The sequence below is a fragment of the Lathyrus oleraceus genome, chromosome 2, assembly GCF_024323335.1.
Source record: "Lathyrus oleraceus cultivar Zhongwan6 chromosome 2, CAAS_Psat_ZW6_1.0, whole genome shotgun sequence".
In the NCBI taxonomy this organism is placed as follows: domain Eukaryota; kingdom Viridiplantae; phylum Streptophyta; class Magnoliopsida; order Fabales; family Fabaceae; genus Lathyrus; species Lathyrus oleraceus.
This window is the reverse complement of record NC_066580.1, coordinates 483,741,067-483,749,434: the sequence shown is the minus strand read 5'-3', so window position 1 is coordinate 483,749,434 and position 8,368 is coordinate 483,741,067. Positions and strand designations below refer to the sequence as shown.

Genomic DNA, 8,368 nt, shown 5'->3' with positions numbered 1-8,368 from the left:
AGAGAAAGTATAAGAATTCTCCAATAAAGTTGTCAGATATCACGGTTGGAAATATGACAGAGTCGCCACCATCCTTTATTCGTTCCTAATGAACAAGGAAATAATGATAAAACCTATAAACTAAGTGTGAGATGTTAGGTTCGGGAGTCGGTTAAGTAAGGAGAAAGTACTATGCATCCCTTACTTTCATTGTATTAAATGGGATCCACCTATAGGCATCAGGTTAGTGTGTATCTAAGGGATGTTTGCTTAATTATCGATTAATAGTTAATAATTAGTTATTTTAAAAAAATTGATTATTAGGAAAAAGAAAATTGATTAATTAGTAAAAGGGGGACCTAATTTTTATTTTTTTTACTATTATACTCGCTAGAGTCTTACAAATCTATGTCTATGTACCACCATTTTTAATGAAGGATCAGAGTCTCGTAGTTCTGATAAAAAATATTTGTTTGTTTGTTGTTTTTATCCCTTAAAAGTTTTCACGCATCGGGGCGGAGAAGTAATTGATTTTGAAAAATGCCTCAATTAATGCACTAAGGCATGAGACTTATAGTTTGAGGTGAGTTTAAATTGATTTTATCCCTTTTGATTGATTGAAAGAAAAAAAAATCTAACTATTTTGATTTAAGAAAGTAAACCCGTAGTGATATTATATATATAGTTATTTTAATAAACATATTAAAAGTTTAATTATATAAACCCAAATATCATATCCCTTATCCCTGCAACCCTAAAAATTTATCTCTATTTGTAGTATCAGGATGAGAAATTTAAAGTATAAAAAAATTTGGGTACTAGAAAGGTTTAATGATTACTATTCACATTAATAATAATAATAATAATACTATAATGATAATAATAAACTAATGCAAATCTATGTGTTATTACTAATAAGTCATTAACTAATACTAAAAATACTAAATAACAAATGTATTAATTTCAATTAATAATAACAACAATAACGGTGAAATAGCAACAATAACTATTCACACTTCGAGATCCTTATACCCACCCTACTACCGGGTAGTTCATTAGAATCGTTCAAAATAAAATGGAACAAAAACCATTATGATCATAAAAACGATTTATTTTGATTTTTTTGTGAATAAGAATAAATAAAAGTAAAAATAAATAAATTAAAAAAAATAAATAAAAGTAAAAATAAATAAAATTGAGAAAGGTGGGACTCGAACTTAGGACCATTCCCTTGTAACGTCTTACACACGCTCTCCTATTATATAGGTCAATGGATTTGGTTGAAATAGAATGGAATCATAATACTAATATTGTTAATGAGAGTTAATTATATTAAAACCTCTATAATTTTATCAATTTATACTTTTATTAAGCAAATACTACCCCTAATTAATTGATTTTTTTAATAAATAAAACATATTATCTTGATTACTAACCCTATTAGCTTTCCTAAAAATTAATAGTAATACCCTTTTTAGCATGCTCCTACAAATTATACTTTTTTTTCTTTCAAAAATCTAAATAATACCCCTGAACTAGAATCAACCCCTAAGAGGGACTAAAAAATCAAAATGATCTCCCTTTAACTTTTTAGGTCATTTGACCAGATGAATGGTATGCTTTGGATGTGTTAGTGTCTGTTGAAAATGAAAATTAAAAGGTGGTCAAAATTTGGGGTACGACAGTTGTTGTTTAGAGATGACCATCTTCTGGTAAGTGTTTATGTTGTGCTTCATGTTGGAGCATCAGGCAAGACATCTGGACCTTGTATCTTTGAAAATAGATATATGTTAGTAGTATTCCTTGCATATTCTGATATCAACTACTAACTGCTTGTATGTGCATGACTAAGTATGTGAATGATTGCATGATGGTATATGTTAGTTAGTAGGATTGTATGCTACTAACTATGAATGATTGCATGATTGTCAGTTTGGTTTGGAACAATGGATCATGTGTAAGCATTTGAATGTTAATGTTGAAGTCTCCTACTGGTTCTGCTGGTGCCTAACCCTGATAATTTAGAATACATATGATGTTCTTGAATGTATGCTCTGATAGTCCAGTAGTTATACGAGTTGTCGCCTGCTCTGATGGAAGAAGTGTTATTTATCTTGAAGAGTTGTTTTGCAATAATTTTCCAAAAGAGGAGATTGTAGTTCCTATTGGATTGACTGCATTTAGAAAAACAACAACATGGAGAAGTTTCCTTGTGTTCAAGATTGGTTTAGCTTGATTAAGATGTATAAGGGAGACATGTTAGGCGCGATGCTCCAGCATGTTGGTACGACATATGGGCCTTGCTCAACAAGTGTCAGATTGTTGCATTTTGAATGAATTTTTTGAGAAGATTTAGTTCTATTTTGTTGCTAATTGGGTTAGCAATATAATTAGATGATTTGTTTGACAACAGGATAAAGATTGATTAAGACTTAAATGAAGATTTAAATTTGAATTAAATTGAATCAAATCATATCTTGTTGGAGATATTTATGGAACATATAATATCCAACAGATTCTGCATTAATTCTGGACGAAATTAAAGATATTATCCAAGGAGAAAAGCCCAGAGTTATTATGATATATAAGGATCTCAGAACCTACATCGGAAGCAAAGCAATACATTGAAGATTTTAGAGTAATATGGTTTATTATGTCCTTGTTATTGTTGTATGTATACCTCTATGTTTTAGTAATTTGACATAGAAGGTTTGTCTAGAGTTAAATGATAGCATTCAACATTGATTATTGAGTTGTAATCTCCAATCATGAGTTGTGTGATTGAGAAGAAAGTGAGTAGATTCTCATATTTAGGGGAGGCTCTAAATAGAAAGTCATTGGGTAGTGGTAGGAAGAGGAATTGAACAAAATATGGTTTGTTGATGCTTGTAAGACTAATTGTACTAAGCTACTAATATTGAATTTACTTTCTTGGATTGGGGACTCAGCCCCCCGGGCATAGGTGTAGTTTCACCTAACTAGGTAAAAAACTATCGTGTTATTTACTGCTTTTCTGCTCAATCATCTAGTATTTTCTATTGTGTTGTTTCTGGTTTATCTTGTTGAACATGTTGGTGAAACATCGCGTTCGGCATATGTCCTCAGAGGAACCGAATTTCAACTACCAACTTTGTAGTGCGGCAAACTTAACTCGGATCCACCAAAGTCTTCCTTGGAGTATGAAGAAAACGTTGGTCTTGCTTGATAAGCACCAACTAACAATTTTAACAAGAAAAGATCCTTTATCTTTATACACACAACAAAACTTCACAAAAAACATTAGATTTCCTAGTGTAGCTCAATCTTTGCAATTGAGAACCAGAACAATGGTTTCTTGGTATAAGGTTGAGGATGATGGATAGTATCTAAAGGATCTCACATAACATAACTGTACCATTCTCACACTCTCAAAATTCTATGAGATTTCCCACAAGGTTGAATTTTGAAGATATTTTATTTGTGAATGAAGAAATATTTCAATGGTTTCTCTCTAGATTCTTGATAAAAGAAAGATTGGGTTTTTGATGAATTTTCATGGTACATAAAGCAGGAAGATTCAATGGCTTTTGAAAGAGTTTATGTCAATTGTGATTACCACTTGTGATCAACAAGTGTCATTGTCTGACATTATCAATAACCTCTAATTTAAGATAAAACAAAAGGTTTTAAATAGGTTCTAGTGGTAAGGAAAATAAGATGGGAAAAGAACAATGTGATTTGAGTCAACTCATGAGAAGTGAATCAAAGGTAGTGAAGTGAAAAAGTTTGTTATTATTGAGAAATAAGTGTGACCTCTAAGTCCCACATTGCTTAGAAAAGTGGAGGTTAAGCACTTTATAAGTGAGAAAACCCATACACTTATCACCTTAAGGTTTGTGGTGAATATGTGGTGTCTCTCTCACTTGTTTGGGTGATTCTTTGACTTTTAGGCGATTGTTTGACCCAATATGAATATTTTTTCCTCATGATGACCCATCAGTGGTATCCGAGACGATGGTTCGAGTAGGGAACGACTCCTTGTTTCGAAAGTCTTCCTGACATGGTGGTCAGACAACATGTTTCGTTAAAGTTCCCATGGCGAGATAATTGTATCTCTCAACGTCGGTACATGCATGTGGATGAAAGAGATTATGCTTGAGGGGGAGTATAGTGGATTGACGAACACTTGAGGGGGATATTATTGAGAAAGAAGTGTGAGTTCTAAGTCGCATATTTCTTAGAAAAATGGAGATTTAGCACTTTATAAGTGAGATGGCCCATACACATATCACCTTGAAGTTTAGTTGAATATGTGGTGTTTCACTCACTTGTTTGGGTGAGTCTTTGATCTTTAAGTAAGTGTTTGACCCAATGTGAATGCTTCTCCCTCATGATGACCCATCAGTTGCTAGGGATTTAAATCAAGTCTGGCTGTGTGATTCGAGTCAAGCAACGTGTGATTCAAATCACATTTAGTTTTAAATAAAATTGATGACTATGACTCAAATCACCAATCTTGTGTTTAATTTAGGAAGTATTGTGATTCGAATCACATACTTCTCTGATTCGAATTAGACTGGAAGAGGCAAAAATTTCAGCTCCAAGCAAGTTCATGATTCAAACCACAACATGTCTAATTCGAATCAAGACTTTCAAAAATCTTAATTTAAGACTTTTAACTTAAGATTCAAATAGCACTCAAGATTTTGACTTGAATCAAATTTCAAAAGTCTAAAAGCACATTTATATAAATCAAAATTTAATAGATTAAATAAAGAGGTATCTTATGGTACATATCTAAGAAATTAAACATAAATTTACACGCAAATTACAAACAAATTATACAGACATAATAAATCAAATTAGATACACATAAATATCAAATAATAGACAGAAAATCAAAATAATGATATCGATTGCAATGCAATTTCACTTCAAGGTTCTAGAGAGGAGCTTGAATTTGAGTGAATCTGGCGTGCCTATGATCCCCATTTGCATGTTGAAGACGGTGACATGCTCTTGAGAGAAACTTTTATAAGAACAAGATTTGGTTATGCATCTGGCCTTTAGTTTTGATGATAACAATGCATTGTTTCTTATAGAACAATTTTATACACTAATGGTTTTTATCTAGTGTGTAGCTTTTGCTAACAGGTTTTGACTCTGAAGCATTGACGTGTGATGTCATCAAATTCGGGAATCAACACACTCTGACTTTAAAGAGATACAAGTGCTTTACAAGATGATGTCAAGTTCTAGAAAACTCTTAGACAAAGATTCTAATGAACATTTGTGCTAAAGCTTCTGACTCTAATTGAAGAGCCTTTGAAGGATTGTCAGCCTTCAAAAATCTGCGCTCAAGTTCTGAAGATTCTAAAGAACAAGATCTGAAGACTCCTGTCGCGGCTGAAAAAATAACAGAGTCGCCACCATCCTTTATTTGTTTCTAAGAAACAGGAAATTAATGATAAACCTATAAACTAAGGGTGAGATGCTAGGTTCGGGAGTCAGTTAAGTAAGGGGAAGGTACTAAGGACCTGTTACCTCCATTATACTCAATTGGATCTTTCTTCAATTCTAGGGTTAGTGTGTGTTTACAGATGTTTGTTTGATTATCTATTAATTGTTAATTATTTACTATATTTATAGAGAAAATATTTTAATTAAAAACAGACGGGAGACCAAAAAAGAATTTTTTATTGTGGTACGCGCTAGAGTTTACAACTATATGCCTACATACCTTCACATTAGGCGAGGGATTAGAGTACCATAGTTCTTGTATAAAAAATTTGTTTGTTGATTGTCTTTATCCCTTAAAAATTCCCATGCATCGGGGGCGGATAAGTGATTAATTTTAAGAAAATGGGTCAATACACTAAGGTAGAGGACTTATAGTTTGGGGTGTGTTTAATTAATTTTATCCCTTAATCATTTTGCAAAAAATATAATATTTAATTTATTTAAGAAAATAAGTTAGTTATTATACTTGAATACTAGACATAACCCTTATCCATAATTTTATCCCCGATTTATATCCCTTGAAAACCCTAGAATTTTATCATGTATTATCCCAAGTTTTTATCCCTTTGATTATTATCTCATTTGATTGCAAAAATATAATTTAATTTGGTTAATAAAATAAGTTAAATAAGATGCAATATGATATATCCCTTATCCCGATTTTATCCATAAGTTTCATCCTTTAAAACCCTAGAAGTTATCCCTAATTTTATCACATGTTTCTTGATTTGATTAACCCTAATATGAATAATATAAATCCATAATTAATTAAATATGAATATTATAATTAACTATCGAATTAATCCCAATTTAATTAACCAACCCACCAATAAATAAATTATAAAAAATAAAAATCAAGCTAAATTAAAATTAGAAACCCTTAATTATTAGTTTAATTGAATTAATCCCAAATATTTATAAATTTATAAATAATCAATTAAATCATAAAAATCAATCATCATAAATAAATGAATTAAAACTAGAAAACCCTAATTATTAGTTTAATTGAATTATTCATAAATATTAAGTAAATAAATCTCAATTAGTAGTTAATTAAGTAATTAATTAACTAAAAAAAATAGGGGGTGTATTTTGAGTTGAATTAGTAATGGACTTGGCAATGGGGGTGTGAATAGCGTTGAGAGAGAGCTTAGAAGCTCTGAGGCCCGTGTGAGAGGAAGAGTCCACCAAGAGATAGAGTCAACGGTTGACTCTTTCTGCACCCTCTGATCAAGATCCGAGGGATCAGATACCATACATCTTAAGCCTTTGATCAGGTTGACTGGTCAAAGTATGTAGGATGGAAGGTTCAGATCCAAAGTCAAAAGGAGAACATGATACGTACGTGTGGTTGGAATCATTAGTTGATTAGGATAATCAACTGATATGAACCTCTTCGGAGTGCCACTTGGCACGCATCCGAGAGATCATGAAGATAGTATATAATTGGACTCTCTTCCATCCATTTTATTTTTTCTCTTTTTCTTCCCTCTCTACTTTCTCAATCTCTCTTTTTTCTTCACTTTTCTCTAACTTCTTTCCCCAAACCACCCCAGAACCACCACACTTTCCAGTTTCCGATTGAATTTCAACTGAAAATTTCAAACCTTCATCAGATTCTTCAACCTCATCACTAGGTTCAAACCCTAATTGGGTTTGGATGAACCCTAACAACCTCTTCATGTCACCCAAATGAACCCTAACCCTACCTGGATGAACCCTAGGACCCTAACCCTAAACCACACCCAAATTCTTCGAATCTTTATCATGTTCATCATGAACATGATGAATCTTCATCATCAACCTCCAAACCCTACCCCTACAAACCCAGAAACAACCTTAAACTCTTTGAAATCCTCTCAAACTAACCCTAAACCTTAAACCCTACCCCTACAAACATAAAAGGAGGCAAAAGGGGATTAGCGGCCAACCTACAAAGAGGAGAATTTCTCTAGTCAACAAGGTAATAATCTTTAAACTCTTCCTTTTTTCTTTTTAATTTGTCTACCCAGACTCCTTCTCCTACTCCCTCTAACTCCTTTGATTTATGTGCAAGGTACTTGGTAATTGATGTTAAGCTCAGATGCTTAGCGTTTCAATGTAAAACCCTAAGTATCATGAATTTTGGAGCTTTGATGAGAGTTTGGTTGCAGCAATAATATTTTTTGATTTTTTTCTGTGGTCCTGTTCATCTCAATTCTTTATGTATTTACAGGTTAATATCAGGTCTTAGGTCTTAATTAGATTGATTAGTTTTAGGAAGTTTTTCATTTTGATTGATTCAACTTAATTATAATTTTGATTAGGTTTTGATTTTGTCTTAAAATAGAATTAGGGTTTTCGGATTTTGTAATTGTAACAACTTTTATTTACATATTTAGTCTGATTTTTAGTGTAAACTTGCTATTTGATGAACCTGAAACTAAAATTGGAAAGATTTGATTGAAATAAAATGCAGGTTTTTGATCCAATTTGATTCCTGACTATGTGTAGATTTGGGGTTTCTTGGGTTAGAGGTGACTTAGACTTGGCTCATGGGTTTAGCCCAATTCGGATAATGGATCAGTGTCCTGTTTACCCGGTTGGGTTACAAACCGGGGTCATACACTTGACCCAGTTAGGGATGGGCCTCGACCTCCTGGTCTTTACACAAAACAAAGGAAGACAAAACCCCCAATTTTAATAAAAGGTAAATTAATTAAGATATTATAAATTAATATAATCCGTTAATTAATCTAATCACATGGATTAATCAACACCTAAACTATCACCTAATTTAAGTAATATCTAATTAGAAAATAATCTAATTAACCCAATACTCTTAAATATATTAATTAGAAACCAATCAAAACTAATTAATTTAATAACATAAACTAATCAACATTTTATT

At 32.1% G+C, this 8,368-nt stretch overlaps 1 long non-coding RNA gene across 1 annotated transcript; it reads left to right on the top strand.

Annotated features, from left to right (window-relative positions):
• The first annotated feature begins 6,950 nt into the window (after window positions 1–6,950).
• Window positions 6,951–7,877, top strand: LOC127120704 (uncharacterized). Its single transcript, XR_007803238.1, has 2 exons — window positions 6,951–7,441; window positions 7,535–7,877. It is a non-coding gene; the product is annotated as an uncharacterized LOC127120704 (long non-coding RNA).
• The last annotated feature ends 491 nt before the right edge of the window (window positions 7,878–8,368 follow it).